This window comes from Schistocerca americana, chromosome 2 (assembly GCF_021461395.2).
Source record: "Schistocerca americana isolate TAMUIC-IGC-003095 chromosome 2, iqSchAmer2.1, whole genome shotgun sequence".
NCBI lineage: Eukaryota > Metazoa > Arthropoda > Insecta > Orthoptera > Acrididae > Schistocerca > Schistocerca americana.
Window position 1 is genome coordinate 260,087,562 of NC_060120.1, and position 18,265 is coordinate 260,105,826.

Genomic DNA, 18,265 nt, shown 5'->3' on the forward strand with positions numbered 1-18,265 from the left:
TACTACTTTTTCCAGCCGGATTGTCTACAGTGTCTTTCCTGAGTAAAGGTGGAAATGCTTCAAGAGTATTTTGTGGCCTGTCGTCTACATTCCCCGAAATGCTGGAAACTTCACCACCCGTCATCTGATTTTCAGTCACAAGATCAGCCAGTGTTAACCTTTTACGCTGTTGTAAATTATTCTGCAATACAAACACCTTTTTTGGACAGTTCTGCCGGAGATGCCCACTTTCATTACATATATGACAAGTCAAAGTCTGTCCATTGTATATAACGTGCGCTTTGTAGCCACAAACCAAAATATGAGATGGAATGTTTTGTTTGACATGCATATCGACAGAACGAACGCCACTAAAGCATTGCAATCTATGCTGGCTTGACCATCGTTCATTACGAATTTGTCTGACGTCACCGTATTTAGATAATGCGTCTTTTAAGTAGCAGTTTTCTACCTCAGGAGGCAAATTAAATACTCTGACTTGTTTATAATCAACATCAGCATTTGAAATAGTAACTGTACTCACCGAATTATCGCGATGGCGGAATTCAGCTTTTCCTTCAAATTTCTGCAAAATCCGTTCCAACACCAACGGGGAAAGCAGCTTCACAAAAAAGCAGTATTGCTCCAAGTCATAATAAGCAGTGTGCGTCTGATCCGAAGTAATGCCAATAACGTCAACGATCCAGTCATGAATTTCTAGTGAACTTGGCTGAACATTACGGGTTGCTTTGTCAAATCCAAATCTTAGGGTAAGCTTTCTGGGAAACATTGTTGCCATGTCAGCAGTTAACAGTTCGCGAATACAAGGAAACTAAAATGCTGCATCACCACAATCACAATTTTACACAACACTGTTACGCAGAGTCATGAAATCCAAACAGAAGCGCCACAGCGCGTCCGCTCAGGACGGCCGGAAAAGCCGATATTCTGGTTCCAGATAAGCGAAACTTTTGTGTAATTGCTTGTCAGAAGGCTATGAACGATAATGGACACCGCTCAAAGTGTAACTGTCTGTAATACAACTATATTTTTAAATTATTTCACAATGCGAATCAAACTGCGATCTCTGTTTACGTTGCTAAGCAGAGATAATTGCATAATCGCGGGAAAAGCAAAATGATGCATCGGCCGGGAATCGAACCCGGGCCGCCCGCGTGGCAGGCGAGCATTCTACCACTGAACCACCGATGCTCGAATTTTGAGGTTTAACGCATTGTATAAAACATACTCGCTGGCCGGAGAGATGCTTCGTCTCCACCTATCGTAATGTTGTATGTTAATAACGCTTTGGTCAAAGTCCACAGTGTCAAATCTTCTGTTAACACATATGAATTGTGAGAAAGTCCTATGGCATGTCTTCAAAGAAACAGCGCACTACACAAACCACTGACGTCGGACCAATACCAATAGGAATGCCGACCGATGTAGGTGCACATTACAGGACAGCACTGGACATCGGCGAAACGGGAGGGGAGAGGCACTTTTAGGGAGCTCTGAGCTTACCGAATTCGTTTGCTGAAACAAGAACTCGGAAATGAAAAAAAGGCACGAGTTATATGGGTTTGGAGCAGCACGGACTAAAACCAAACTAAGTAATTAATGTTAATCGTGGCTAACATAGGAATAAAACTCAGCTTCGTAACGAGTCACTTTCTCTGTAAAGGTTCTACTGTTGCCAGAGTACAAATATAATACTCACCTTTAACACGTGAAACTGCAGAATATCTTGGCACAATTCCTGCCGGTTTAGAAGGAACTCACGTGGCCTTAAGTTGAAATTTTATACAGGTAACGACAGAATTTTCGCATTGTTAATGTTTATTGCGACGAAATTATTTTCACTCTCCATTTTTCTTTAAACCAGTGATATAAAAGTATGTGCAGACCAGAGGAAAACATAACACTGAACCAAACAAACTGAAGGATTGTTAAAAAACCATGCAACAGCCAAGATCGCATAAAATATGTTTTTTATTTAAGACAATCCATTTCAACAGACTGTGCAGTCATTTTCAGCTCTTAAAATCCTTATGTTGAAAAACATGTAAATTTTACATCATACAAGACGTCAAGTGGATAAAAATAGCACATTATAAAAGGTTTTTATGCACTTGACATCTTTGCATGATTTCAGCGAAAAATGAACATGTTTTACAACAAAAAGATTTTAAGACCTGGAGATGACAGCATAGTCTGTTGAAACAGACTGTCTTAAACTAAAAATGATATCTTGGCTGTTGAATGGTTTGTAACAATTAAACCGCTCGCCCTTCAGCTCTCATAGTGAAAAAACTTGTTTAAAGTACCGTACGTCAACTTAGTTTATACAGTCACCGAGAGGCTGCAAATCACATTATGGCAAACGGTTATATTTATCAGAACAACTTAATGTTCGAAAGTTACACCATCTATACTCACAGATACATCTTCCAAACCCAGTCTCAGACGACTGATCTACATCTACATTGATACTCCGCAAGCCACCCAACGGTGTGTGGCGGAGGGCACTTTACGTGCCACTGTCATTACCTCCCTTTCCTGTTCCAGTCGCGTATGGTTCGCGGGAAGAACGAGTGTCTGAAAGCCTCCGTGCGCGCTCTAATCTCTCTAATTTAACATTCGTGATCTCCTCGGGAGGTATAAGTAGGGGGAAGCAATATATTCGATACCTCATCCAGAAACGCACACACTCGAAACCTGGCGAGCAAGCTACACCGCGATGCAGAGCGCCTCTCTTGCAGAGTCTGCCACTTGAGTTTATTAAACATCTCCGTAACGCTATCACGGTTACCAAATAACCCTGTGACGAAACGCGCCGCTCTTCTTTGGATCTTCTCTATCTCCTCCGTCAGACCGATCTGATATGAGCAATATCGACTGATTTTTGGGACTAACTACATACTACAACAGTACAACATAACTTTGGGTACCCCCAGAACTGGCATGTTCATTGTGTGACCAATTTAGCGTGAAACTGTTCCTCGTGCAGCTTTTTATCAACCTCCAGGAAGCGACCGGCCAAACACAGTGGCCACAATTCCCACAAAAACGCCCGCTCTTTTTGTTGCATCAATGGAATCACAAGAGTAGTTCGCTGTTTGTCTGTGAACACAGAGAAATGTTGTTGCCTTGCTGATTACACATTTTGTTTTCCGTGGCAGAGCTATTGTAGTCTGCTTCGTAGAACACAGCCGTACTATACTTTAAGTATGTATACCTATTCTTAATTTATCGGGCCGAGGCATTAGTCGAAAAGAGAAAATAACATTTTATGCAGGAGGAGAAAACAAAGAAGTTTGAAATTTCAAGGTCAAAAATATGCCCAAGCCAGGGATTTGGACCTACCAACTGTTCCAGATCACGAATTCTGCACTTCGGATGACATGGTTGTGACAAACTGGAGACAGGAGGGCAGGCCAATCTGAGGGTGGTTTTGGGAGATAATCCACATTCATTGTCTGGGTGTATACTGGCCCTGAGTTACGATTTATCCAATGAATGTAGCTTACAAAGCATATTTCCTTCACTTTAATTTATGGAGGACAGGAGCAGGGCAGCAGCCTTTTCAGTAGTTCCAGGCGCAACAGTCTGGATGACTGACTGATCTGGCCCTGTAACATCAACCAAAACAGCCTTGCTGTGCTGGTACTGCAAACGGTTGAAAGCAAGGGGAAAGTACAGCCATAATTTTTCCTGAGGGCATGCAACTTTACTGTACGGTTAAATGATGATGGTGTCCTCTTGGGTAAAATAGTCCCCCATTCGGATCTCCGAGTGGGGACTACCCAGGAGGACAATGTTATCGGGAGAAACAAAACTTGCGTTCTACGGATCGGAGCGTGGAATGTCACATCCTTAATTGGGCGGGTAGGTTAGAAAATTTAAAAATGTAAATGGACAGGTTAAAGTTAGATACAGTGGGAATTAGTGAAGTTTGGTTGGTGGCAGGAGGAACAAAACTTTTGACCAGGTGAATATAGGTTTATAAATACAAAACCAAGTAAGGGTAATGCAGGAGTAGGTTTAATAATAAATACAAAAATAGGAACATAGATAAGCTACTTCGAACAGCATAGCAAACATTACTGCAGCCAAGATAGACACAAAACCCACACCTACCATAGTAGTACAAGTTCATTTGCCAACTAGCTTCGCATATGATGAAGAGATTGAAGAAATGTATGTTGTGATAAAAGAAATTATTCAGATAGTTAGGGGAGACGAAAATTTAATAAACATGGGGTGTCTATTGTAGGAAAAGGAAGAGAAGGAAAAGATGAATATGGACTGGGGGGGGGGGGGGGGGGTGAAGAATGAGAGAGGAAGCTGCTTGGCAGTATTTTGCACAGAGCATAACTTAATCATAGCTAACTCTTGGTTTGAGACTCATGACAGAAGGTTGTATATGTGGAAGAGCCCTGGAGACACTAGAAGGTTTCAGATAGATTATATAATGGTACGACAGAGATTTAGGAACCATGTTTAGAATTGCAAGACTTTCCAGTCACAGATGTCGACTCTGACAACAATTTATTGGTTATTTACTGTCGATTACAACTGAAGAAACTGCAAAAAGGTTTAATTTAACGAGATGGGACCTGGATAAACTGAAAGAATCAGAGGTTGCAGAGAGTTTGAGAGGGAGCATTATTGAACAGTTGACAAGAATGGTGGAAAGAAATACATTAGAAGAAGAATGGGTAGCTCTGAGAGATGAAATAGTGAAGGCAGCAGAGGATCAAGTAGGTAAAAAGACGAGGGCTAGTAGAAATCCTTGGGTAACAGAAGATATATTGAATTTAGTTGATGGAAGGAGAAAATACAAAAATGCAGTAAATGAAGCAGACAAAAAGGAATACAAATGTCTCAAAAATGAGATCGACAGGAAGTGCAAAATGACTAAGCAGGGATGGCTACAGGACAAATGTACGGATGTAGAGGTAGGGGTAAGATAGATACTGCCTACAGTAAAATTAAAGAGACCTTTGGAGAATAGAGAACAACCTATATGAATATCAAGAGCTCTGATGGAAAACCAATCCTAAGCAAAAAGGGAAAGCAGAAAGGTGGAAGGAGTATATAGATATAGAGGGTCTGTACAAGGATGATGTATTTGAGAGGAATATTATGGGAATGGAACAGGATGTAGATGAAGATGAAATGGGAGATATGATACTGCGTGAAGAAGTTGACAGAGTGCTAGAAGACCTAAGTCTAACAAGGCCCTGGGAGTAGACAACATTCCATTAGCACTACTTGTAGCGTTGGGAGAGCCAGCCATGACGAAACTCTTCCATCTTGTGAGCAAGATGTAAGAGACAGTTGAAATACCTCCAGACTTCAAGAAGAATATAATAATTTCAGTCCCAAAGGAAGCAGGTGTTGACATATGAAAACTACTGAACTATCAGTTTAATATGTCATGGTTGCAAAATAGGAACATGAATTCTTTGGAAACGAATGGAAAAACTGGTAGATCAATTTGGATTTCATAGAAATGTAGGAACAGGCAAGGCAATACTGACCCTACGACTTCTCCTAGAAGATAGGTTAAGGAAAGACAAATCTAAATTTCTATCATTTGTTGACTTAGAAAAAGCTTTTGAGAACGTTGACTGGAATGCTCTCTTTCAGATTCTGAAGGTGGCAGGAGTAAAATATAGGGAGCAAAAGCTATTTACAATTTGTACAGAAACCAGATGGCAGTTATAGGAGTCGAGGGGCATGAAACGGAAGCAGTGATTGAGAAGGGAGTGAGAAAGTGTTGTAACCTTTCACCGATGTTATTCAGTCTGTATATTGATCAAGCAGTAAAGGTAACAAAAGAAAAATTCGGAGTAGGAATTCAAATCCATGGAGAGGAAATAAAAACTCTGAGGTTTGCTGACAACGTTGAAATTCTGTAAGAGACAGTAAGGGTCCTGGAAGAGCAGCTAAATGGAATGGACAGTGTATTGAAAGGAGTATATAAGATGAACGTCAACAAAAGCAAAATAAGGATAATGGAATGTAGTCAAATTAAATCAGGTGATGCTGAGGGAATTAGATTAGGAAATGACACACTTAAAGCAGTAAGTGAATTTTGCTATTTGTGGAGTAAAATAACTGATGATCTTCGAAGTACAGACTGGTGACGGCAAGGAAATTCTTTCTGAAGAAGAGAAATTTGTTAACATCAAGTATAGATTTAAGTTTCAAGAAGTCTTTTTCCAAAAGTATTTGTATGGAGTTGAGCCACGTTCAGACAAGAAGAGAATAGAAGCTTTCGAAATGTGGTGCTACAGAAGAATGCTGAAGATTAGATGGGTAGATCACATAACTAATGTGGAGGTACTGAATAGAACTGGAGAGAAGAGGAATCTGTGGGACAACTTGACTAGAAGAAGGGATCGATTAGTAGGACATATTCTGAGACATCAGGGGATCAGCAATTTAGTATTGGAGGGAACTGTGGAGACAAAGAGATGAATACATTAAGCAGATTCAGAAGAATGTAGGTTGCAGTAGTCATTCGGAGATGAAGAGGATTGCACGGCATAGAGTAGCATGGAGAACTGCATCAAACCAATCTATGGACTGAAGACGACAACGATGATGACAACACCAACAACAACAACAACAACATCATCATGCAAACTACATCCATTGCTAGATCATTTGAACAGGGAATTCAAAGACTGCTATAAACTGCTTCAGAATCTTGCTATTGATGAACCAGTGGTTAAACTCAAAGGCAGATCATCTCTGAAACAGTAAGTGACAGGCAAACCTATAAAGAGAGAGTACAAAAAGTGGAAGTTATTTGATAAATCATCCTACAATTTGAAATTTGATATTTATACAGGAAAATGGTCATGCTTAGGCTCTGTAATAAAAAGAGTGGAAATGAGTTGAGGTTAGAATATAATCAGGTTTAGATAGATAGTATTAATTAAGTCTCCTTTGTGAGCCCTGCTCTCCTCCACCTTTTGGGGTGGGGTCCCTGTTTTGGGAGGGGGGGGGGGGGTGAACCGTCATGATTGATAGCTCACGTCACATCCAGTGGAAAGTGATTCAGAATTTAACCAGTAACCTAATGCAATGAATCGTTTTATTTTTATGGACAATTATTGACAATTATTTTACATCATATAATCTGTTCAAGAACCTAAATTTCAATGGTCTGCACACTTATGGAACAATAAATCCCAAGAGGAAGAAAATTGCAAAATTCAAGGAGAAAAAGGAACTTGGGAGAGGAGAATATGATTACAGAATTAGCAACGTTGAAGTGGTTGAAGTAATTATTGATAGATTGAAGGATAACAGGGCAGTCAACATGATTTCTACATGTCATGCACCATCAGATGTGTATACTGTGAAGTGACAGGATAAAGACTTGCCCCCCTTGTGCTGAAAGATTACAATTTCAGTATGAACTATGTGGACAATTTTGAGTGACTGAAGTCAGCCTATGCTGCAGGCAGAAAAAGCAAGAAATGGAGGATGATATTGTTCTTTCACTTTGTAGACTGTCTTGTAACAAATGCATTCATTATGCATGTGGAGACTAAAATGGAACAGTTCTCCATTAGATGTGCAGTTTGCAGTTCAAGAAAAACCCATGTCCAAATTGTGTGGATGTGTTTAGTGTGCACGGTACCTTTGCACCTGAGAGCGGGCAAGAACTGTTTCGAGAGATACCACAAAAATTAAAAGAAAGTTATACCAACCACAAGCTATCAGACTTGATATATACTGTAATGGGGAGGTGGTTAGCTGTGGTGAACACATTTAATGTTAATATTTTATTGTTATTGATGGATACTTCTCACAGTAAATGTTCCACAGTAATAATCTCCCAATTGGATCTCCGGGTGAGATGTTTTGTGAAGAATCCAACAAACAAAGAGGGTGCAAAAGAAGAAATGAAGTGAAAAATTAGAGTTGGAACTTTAAACATTGAAACATTGAAGGGAAAGATGAAGAAGATGTTGATCATTATTGGTTTGTGGGGCACTTAACTGCGCAGTTATCAGTGCCCGTACAAATTCCCAATCTTTACTCAGTAATCTTGCCACTTTCAGGAATGATGATGAAATGATGAGGACAACACAAACATCCAGTCATCACAAGGCACATGAAAATCCCTGTCCTGAAGGGAAAGAGTTGAGAGATTGTAGACATGGTGCAAAGAAGGAAGGTAAATATCCTGTGCTTACAAGAGACCAGGTGGAAGGGTGACAAAGCCAAACTATTGGCAGAAGGATACAAGTTGTTCTATAGCAGTGCAGACAAAGAGTCCAGAAACAGATTAGGGATTATTGTGGATAAAGATCTAAAAGAGGAAGTCTATGGAGTGGACATAATCAATGACAGAATCATGAGCATAGGGAGAAGAATTGGAGCTTTCCACGGCAGCTTACTATCTATCTGAACACCTAGAAATTTGAACTGTTCGGTTTCAGTTAACATATGCCCGTTCTGTGAAATTAAAACATCTTGTTTTGTTGAATTGTGTGTTAGAAACTGTAAAAATTGAGTCTTACTGTGATTTAGCGGTTCTTTATTTTCTACAAGCCATGAAGTGAGGTCATGTACTGCACTATTTGAAACCAAGCCAATGTTGCACCCAACACCCTTTACTACCAAGCTAGTGTCATCAGCAAACATAAATATTTTAGAGTTACCCATAATAATAGAGGGCATATCATTTATATAAATAAGGAACGGGAGTTGGCCCCAACACTGATCCCTGGGGCAACCCCCACTTGACAGTACCCCACTCAGTCCCCACATCACAGCCATTATCAACATTGTGAATAATGACCTTTTGCTGCCTGTTGCTAAAGTAAGAGGTGAACCAATTGTGAGCTACTCCCCCTATTCCATAATGGTCCAACTTCTGGAGCAATATTTTCTAATCAACACAATCAAACGCCTTAGTTAAATAATAAAAATATGCCAAGCGTTCGAAACCTTTTGTTCAACTCATCCAGTACCTCACAGAGACAAGAGAATACAGCATTTTCAGTTTTTAAACGAGTTCTAAAGCTGAACTGTGCATTTGATAGCAAATCGTGTGATATAAAATGATCAATTATCCTTACATACATAGCCTTTTGAATAACTTTTGCAAACACTGATGGCACAGAAATTGGTTAAAATTATCTACATTATCCCTTTCTCCCTTTTTATAAAGCGGCTTTACTACTGAGTACTTTAATCGCTCAGGAAACTGACCATTCCTAAAGGAAAAATTACAAATATGGCTATATACAGGGCTAACATGTGCAGCACAGTACTTTAATATTCTGCTAGACACTCCATCATAACCATGAGAGTCCTTAGTCTTCAGTGATTTAATTATTGACTCAATCTCCCTCTTGTCTGTATCACAGAGGAGTATTTTAGACATCGATCTCGGAAAGGCACTTGCCAAGAAAGTTATATGATTTCCTGTAGGAACTAAATTTTTATTTAATTCACCAGCAATGCTCACCCGGGCTGCCCATTACTGCTAGTATCTCGAAGAGAATGAGAAATGTTTTAAGGAAAGCATTGTATTTATCATCTATGTTATTGGCACTATAAACATCCTGTCACTCTTGTTCCTTGACAAGGTTTAAAAAACTCTCTATTGCTATTGGATTAATTTTCCTACATAGTTTGTAATTAACTATGACATTGCTTTGAGTACAAAAGCCTTTTAGTGTTGAAATTTGTGCATCATGGTCTGAAACGTCATTCACGCTTTTACTAACAGAATGCCCATCTAGTAATGAAGAATGAATAAAAATATTGTCTATGGCTGTGCTACTGTTCCCCTGCACCCTAGTTTGAAAAAACACAGTTTGCATCAGATCATATGAATTTAGGAGATTTACCAACATCATTTTTCTTGCACCATCATATACCAAATTTATATTGAAGTCACCACATATAACTAGTTTCTGGTAATTCCTACAAAGTGAATCAAAAACCCTCTCTAGCTCGAGCAGAAATGCTCTGAAGTTGACGTTAGAGAACATATTAACAACAACAATTAGAAGTTTAGTTCCACTAAATTCAACTAGCGCTGCACAACATTCAAATATCTGCTCAGTGCAGTGTCGTGATACGTCTGTGGACTCAAATGGAATATTGTTTTTTACGTACAGAGCCACTCCCCCACCCCACAAGGAACTCCTTGAGAAACAGCCAGCTAATCTGTAGCCTGGTAAAGGAAGCCTCCGAGTTGTCAAATTATTTAAGTGATGCTCTGATATACCAATAATTTCATAGTCAACATCTATAAGCAGTTCACTAACTTCATCTCTAATACCTCTTATACTTTGATGAAATACGCTAATTCCTTCTCTACTTGGAAACATTACATCCTCAGAAGGTGAGCCCTTAGTTACAGGAACTTCCTTTAAGCGGGTATACCTATCAGCTGACTTCAATCTAAAAAAGGTGCAGCTCTAACACCAACTACTACAGGAATTTTTCCATGGGTGACACCAACACCACCACCACCACCACCACCACCACCACCACCACCACCACCCACTACACTGTCACCTATAAGCTTAGCCAGTTTGTACTGCGTACTGAGGTTATGCCATTCCGTCTCCCAAAGCCGCCAAACCTTGCGGCATAGTACTGAACGCAAGTCAGTTGCAGAGAAGCCGATCTCCATAAGCGGTTTCCACACAGCCTGTTTGGCCAGCCTTTCAGTAAGTTCATTGCCTGGGATTCTGACATGACCTGGGGTCCAGACAAACACCACTGAACAACTGGACCATTCCAGGGCCTAGATGGACTCCTGGATGGTTGCTAGCAAAGAATGACGAGGGTAGTATTGGTTGATGTCCTGTAGGCTGCTCAAGGAATCAGTATGTAGAAGAAACAACTCCTCAGGGCATGAACGGATGTCCTCAAGAGCACAAGATATTGCCACCAGTTCGGCAGTGAAAACACTGCACCCATCGGGCAAGGAATGCTGTTCAATGTGTCCTCCGTGGACGTACACGAAGCCGACATGATCATCAGCCATCAAGCCATCAGTGTAAACCACTTCATGGCCTCAGTACATGTCAAGAATCGAGAGGAAGTGGCAGCAGAGATCCGTGGAGTTAACTGAGTCCTTAGGGCCATGTGAAAGGTCCAGGCGAAGCTGCGGCCTAGGTGCACACCATGGACATGTATGTGAATGGACCTCAAATATAGGTGGTAAAAGATAGGACTTTGGTAGCCCTGACCTGGGCCACCAATGCGGGAGATAAACCGCCATGGGTTGGAAAAGGAGACGGTAATTCAGATGTGCAGGAGAACTACGAATGTGTGCAACATAACTAGCCAGGAGATGTGCACGCCTAACCTGCACTGGAGAGACTCCAGCCTCCACCAGGATGTTGGTCACCAGTCTCGTTCTAAAGCCTCCTGTTGCTAAGCGAATGCCACAGTGGTGCACTGGGTCAAGTAAACGCAATGCTGAGGGCACCACCGAACAATAAACCAAACTCCCATAGTCAAGGCGGGATTGAACAAGGGGTCTGTAGAGTTGCAGCAGCGTTGGGCGATCTGCACCCCAGTTGGCAGTGGAGGGTATTGAGGTGCTGCCAGCACTTCTGCTTAAGCTGATGAAGGTGAGGAAGCCAAGTCAATCGGGCATCGAAAACCAGTGCTAAGAATTGATATGTCTCCACTACAGTGAGTGGATCGTCAGTAAGGTAAAGTTCTGGTTCTGGATGAACGGGATGACGTTGACAGAAGTGCATAACACACAATTTTGCGGCCAAAAACTTGAAACCGTGGGCTAGAGCCCACGACTGCACGTTGTGGATGGCATCATATAGCTTCTTCAACATTGCTCACGAAACTCATCAGAGGTACTGACTTGGTGTAGGTACAAAATTGAGTCCTTTAACAAAAACAGACAGTGTCGCATTGTCCAAATTCTACAGACAGCACTGCCATGGGCAGCCCCTTGTCTCCCATACTGGCTAACTTTTATTTATGGGGGAAAGAGCACTGGAATCAGTAGTTTCTAAACCAGCGGTTTTTTTGAGTTATGTGGATGATACTTCCATAATGTGGCCCCACTGAGATGATAAGTTAACGTAGTTTTTACATAATCTTAACTTTTTGTCTCCCATTCCTGGATTTTTTGGTCAGACAGGAGAGTGATGGCTCTGTGGGACATTCTGTTTACCATATGCCCATTCACACTGAGTTGTATTTTCATTCCTCAAATTGCCATCACCCATCCCAAACCATGTGTGTGCTTAAAACCCTTGTAAACAGGGCCTATAGTGTGTCAGATGCAGGTAGTTTAGCTACAGAGCTAGGAACATTTAAGGACAGTGTTCACAGACAAGGGATATTTGACCCAGCAAATTAACAGGGCATGCTCAGCTAAAACCAAGAACCAGGAAGTGGGAAAAGAGGAGAACGCGTCAGCAAAGTCCCTAGCTTTTCTTCCCTCCGTTGGAAATATTTCTTTCAAAATAGCAAGAATCCTTAATCGCTCTGAGGTGAAAGTGATTTTCCGCCCACCATCCAAAACTTCGGACCTGCTGGGATCAGTGAAGGATAATTTATTATTGCGGAAGGCGGGAACTTACAAAATACCTTGCCTATATTGGACAAACAGCATGCATGGTGGAAGAATGTTGCACAGAACATAAACACTGCGCTTGCCTTCTGCAACCCAGCAAGTCTGCAGTTGCAGAACATTGTATCTCCAATGGGCATTCAGTGGAGTATGAGAAAACATTAATCTTGGCCACAGCAACATCTTATTGGGACTCCTTTCTAAAATAATTTGTTGAAATACGCATCGCGGAAAATCTAATGAAATGTCACGGCAGCTACTACCTGGATAATGCTTGGAATCCCATCAGCTTCAAGATTTGCTCCAGACGAAGACACCAGAGTACTCTGATAACTGCTACAAGTGGCAATGCCCAAGACAGCTGATCCTTGCCGTTCCAACAGCAAGAGCGTTGCTGCTGGGTGGTGTGGTTCTTCTGTCACTGTGACTGATGCCTGTGCGGCAATACTATCAGCACGGTACATAAGGCGGAGCAGAGGAAGTCTTAGTCAAAGGCGGAGCAGAGGAAGTCTTAGTCATTCTTCAATGGCTCAACTGAGGATGACTGTCAGCGGTCCAGCTGAAATACCGTGTAATGAAGTTTATGATGACTGGCTGAAATCCTGAATTCTCTTCAAATATAGATTTGTTTTGACATGCAGCAAAACCAGCCTATAGTGAGGTTTTCGATGCTAGACAAATATGGTTACACAATCTGTGCATCATGATCCATACTAAAGAGCAAAGAAGGGAAAGCATAATTTTCTACACCTGGGTGGAGACAGGATCTTCAAGAGGATGCAGTCAAGTTGTTTCAGCTTTGCTGGACTTACTTTCTGACATAGATTATGAATTACCTCCAAGAGAATGGTCTATTGACACACAGTCAATACAGATTTAGAAAATGCCATTGTGAAACACGACTAACTCTTTAATCGCATGAAGTGTCGAGTGTTACTGACAAGGGATTTCAAATTGATTCCATATTTCTGGATGGCTTTTGACACTGTACCACACAAGCGGCTTGTAGTAAAATTGCATGCTTATGGAATATCGTCTCAGTTATATGGTTAGATTTGTGATTTCCTGTCAGAGGGGTCACAGTTCTTAGTAACTGATGGAAAGTCATTGAGTAAAACAGAAGCAATTCTGGCATTCCCCAAGGTATTGTCACATGCTCTCTGCTGTTCCTTATCTATATAAACGATTTAGGAGACAATTTGAGCAGCCCTCTTAGGTTGTTTGCAGATGATGCTGTAGTTTATCATCTCATAAAGTTATAATAAGATCCAAACCAATGGCAAAACAATTTATGGAAGATGTCTGTATGGTGTAAAAATTGGCAATTGACCATAAATAATGAAAAGTGTGAGGTGATCCACATAAATGCTAAAAGGAATCCATTAAACTTCGGTTACATGATAAATCACTAGTCCAAGGGCTATACATTCATCTAAATACCTCGGAATTATAATTACGAACCGCTTAAATTGGAAGGAACATGTAAAAAATGTTGTGGGGAAGGCTAACAAAACACTGCGTTTTATTGGCAGCACACTTGGAAAATGTAACATATCTACCAGAGAGACTGCATGCGCTACACTTGTCTGCCCTCTTTTAGAATATTGCTGTGTGGTCTGGGATCCTTACCATATAGGATTGACACAGTACTTTCAGAAAGTTTAAAGAAGGGCATCACATTTTGTATTATTGCGAAATAGGGAAGGGAGAGTCACTGAAATGAAATAGGATTTGGAGTGGACTTTGTTAAAACAAATGCGATTTTCATTGCGGCAGAATCTTTTCATGAAATTTCAATCACCAACTTCCTCCTGCGAATGCAAAAATATTTTGTTGATGCCAGACACTTAAATGTGATTTGCAGAGTATCCATGTAGATGGTAAGAAAAAAAAAAGACGACACCAATACTATACATCCATTCTCAGATTCTTCCAGCACCCAAAATAAAAACAGCTGTATGGTGGTGATGCTTATTGTGTTCTTGGAAAAGAACAGCACGAAATTCAATATTATTTGTCACTTCTTCCCTGATCAGACCGAGTGTTTGATAAAATTGAGAAGTCTTACAGAAAAAAAAGGTATCTTGTCTACTAAAGAATATTATGATCTTTTAGAAGGTAATGGTACTCTGAAAGTTCTAAACACAGAGTGGACTGTTAAAAATCTAAGAGACAGTGCTCAGAAAGCACTAAAATCCAAACTAGCATCCACAATAAACAGCCAGAGTATCACCTCATACATGGAAGAAAAGAAAATTGTTAATGTATCTGTAAATGATACATACTCTAAGAGACAAAGTACAAGTTGACATCCTGAGACAAAAGAAACTGTGCCATCCAACACCCATCCTTTTACCAAAACAAAATATTGTAAGCAAAGAAAAGAAGAAAGATGTGTCTGCCTTACTAAAGTATTTTGAAATTCCAGACGATACAGGAGTTTTATACAGATGGCTCAGACGAATAATGTATAGATGTAAGAGGGAAAACTTAACAGCAATAAAATGATTGTAGCATGCAGTACTTTTTGTGTTCTTCATTTCATACTTCGTGTACTGATAACAATGATATTAACTAAACGATTATGTTAAAATAATTATCATTGCTATTATTGTATTATACCACTGTATTTCTATTATTATTGTTTGTGTTCTCAATAAAGTCAAAAACTATAATTAAAAATACTATCTATAATAACCATAGACCTTGCCGTTGGTGGGGAGGCTTGCGTGCCTCAGCGATACAGATGGCTGTGCCGTAGGTGCAACCACAACTGAGGGGTATCTGTTGAGAGGCCAGACAAACGTATGGTTCCTCAAGAGGGGCAGTAACCTTTTCAGTAGTTGCAGGGGCAACAGTCTGGATGATTGACTGATCTGGCCTTGTAACACTAACCAACATGGCCTTGCTGTGCTGGTACAGCGAACGGCTGAAAGCAAGGGAAACTACAGCCATAATTTTTACCGAGGGCATGCAGCTTTACTGTATGGTTAAATGATGATGGTGTCCTCTTGGGTAAAATATTCCGGAGGTAGAATAGTCCCCCATTCGGATCTCCAGGCGGGGACTACTCAAGAGGATGTCGTTATCAGGAGAAAGAAAACTGGCGTTCTACGGATCGGAGTGTGGAATGTCAGATCCCTTAATCGAGCAGGTAGATTAGAAAATTTAAAAGGGAAATGGATAGGTTAAAGTTAGATATAGTGGGAATTAGTGAAGTTTGGTGGCAGGAAGAAGAAGACTTTTGGTCAGGTGAATACAGGGTTATAAATACAAAATCAAATAGGGGTAATGCAGGAGTAGGTTTAATAATGAATAAAAAATAGGAATTCAGGTAAGCTACTACAAACAACATAGTGAACGCTTTATTGTGGCCAAGAAGAAGGTTGTATACATGGAAGAAGCCTGGAGATACTGATAGGTTTCAGATAGATTATATAATGGTAAGAGATTTAAGAACCAGGTTTTAAATTGTAAGACATTTCCAGGGGCAGATGTGGACTCTGACCACAATGTATTGGATAAGGACTGTAGATTAAAACTTAAGAAACTGCAAAAAGGTGGGAATTTAAGGAGATGGGACCTGGATAAACTGGCTAAACCAGAGGTTGTACAGAGTTTCAGGGAGAGCATAAGGGAACAATTGACAGGAACGGGGGAAAGAAATACAGTAGAAGAAGAATGTGTAGCTTTGAGGGATGAGGTAGTGAAGGCAGCAGAGGATCAAGTAGGTAAAAAGACGAGGGCTAGTAGAAATCCTTGGGTGACAGAAGATATATTGAATTTAATTTATGAAAGGACAAAATACAAAAATGTAGTACATGAAGCAGGAGAAAAGGAATACAAATGTCTCAAAAAAGAGATCGACAGGAAATGCAAAACGGCTAAGCAGGGATGGCTAGAGGACAAATGTAAGGATGTAGAGGCATACCTCACTAGGGGTAAGATAGATACTGCCTACACGAAAATTAAAGAGGCGCCCGGAGAAAAGAGAACCACTTGTATGAATATCAAGAGCTCAGATGGAAGCCCAGTTCTAAGCAAAGAAGGGAAAGCAGAAAGGTGGAAGGAGTATATAGAGGGTCTACAGAAGTGCGATGTACTTGAGGACAATATTATGGAAATGGAAGAGGGATGTAGATGAAGATGAAATGGGAGATATGATACTGCGTGAAGAGTTTGATAGAGCACTGAAAGACCTAAGTCGAAACAAGGCCCCAGGAGTAGACAACATTCCATTAGAACTACTGACAGCCTTGGGAGAGCCAGTCCTGAGAAAACTCTACCATCTTGTGAGCAAAATGTATGAGACAGGCAAAATACCCTCAAAATTCAAGAAGAATATAATAATTCCAATCCCAAAGAAAGCAGGTGTTGACAGATGTGAAAATTACCGAACTATCAGTTTAATAAGTCACAAATGCAAAATACTAACGTGAATTCTTTACAACGAATGGAAAAACTGGTAGAAGTCGACCTCGGGGAAGATCAGTTTGGATTCCGTAGAAATGTTGGAACACGTGAGGCAATACTGACCCTACGACTTATCTTAGAAAATAGATTAAGAAAAGGCAAACCTACGTTTGTAGCATTTGTAGACTTGGAGAAAGCTTTTGACAATGTTGATTGGAATACTCTCTTTCGAATTCTGAAGGTGGCAGGGGTAAAATATAGGGAGCGAAAGGCTATTTACAATTTGTACAGAAACCAGATGGCAGTTATAAGAGTCGAGGGACATGAAAGGGAAGCAGTGGTTGGGAAGTGAGTGAGACAGGGTTGTAGTCTCTCCCCGATGTTATTCAATCTGTATATTGAGCAAGCAGTAAAGGAAACAAAAGAAAAATTCGCAGTAGGTATTAAAATCCACGGAGAAGAAATAAAAACTTTAAGGTTCGCCGATGACATTGTAATTCTGTCAGAGACAGCAAAGGACTTGGAAGAGCAGTTGAACGGAATGGACAGTGTCTTGAAGGGAGGATCTAAGATGATGTTGTTGTTGTGGTCTTCAGTCCTGAGACTGGTTTGATGCAGCTCTCGATCTAAGATGAACATCAACAAAAGCAAAACGAGGATAATGGAATGTAGTCAAATTAAGTCGGGTGATGCTGAGGGAATTAGATTAGGAAATGAGACACTTAAAGTAGTATAGGAGTTTTGCTATTTGGGGAGCAAAATAACTGATGATGGTCGAAGTAGAGAGGATATAAAATGTAGACTGACAATGGCAAGGTAAGAGTTTCTGAAGAAGAGAAATTTGTTAACATCGAGTATAGATTTAAGTGTCAGGAAGTTGTTTCTGAAAGTATATGTAGGGAGTGTAGCCATGTATGGAAGTGAAACATGGACAATAAATAGTTTGGACAAGAAGAGAATAGAAGGTTTCGAAATGTGATGCTACAGAAGAATGGTGAAGATTAGATGGGTAGATCACGTAACTAATGAGGAAGTATTGAATAGGATTGAGGAGAAGAGAAGTTTGTGGCACAACTTGACTAGAAGAAGGGATCGGTTGGTAGGACACGTCCTAAGGCATCAAGGGATCACTAATATAGTATTGGAGGGCAGCGTGGAGGGGAACAATCGTAGAGTGGGACCAAGAGATGAATACACTAAGCAGATTCAGAAGGATGTAGGCTGCAGTACGTACTGGGAGATGAAGAAGCTTGCACAGGATTGAGTAGCATGGAG

The 18,265-nt window shown here is 40.5% G+C and overlaps 1 non-coding gene across 1 annotated transcript; it reads right to left on the reverse strand.

The window, feature by feature from the left end:
- Window positions 1–1,120: 1,120 nt before the first annotated feature.
- Window positions 1,121–1,191, reverse strand: Trnag-gcc. The gene has a single exon. It is a non-coding gene; the product is annotated as a tRNA-Gly (tRNA).
- Between the last annotated feature and the right edge of the window lie 17,074 nt (window positions 1,192–18,265).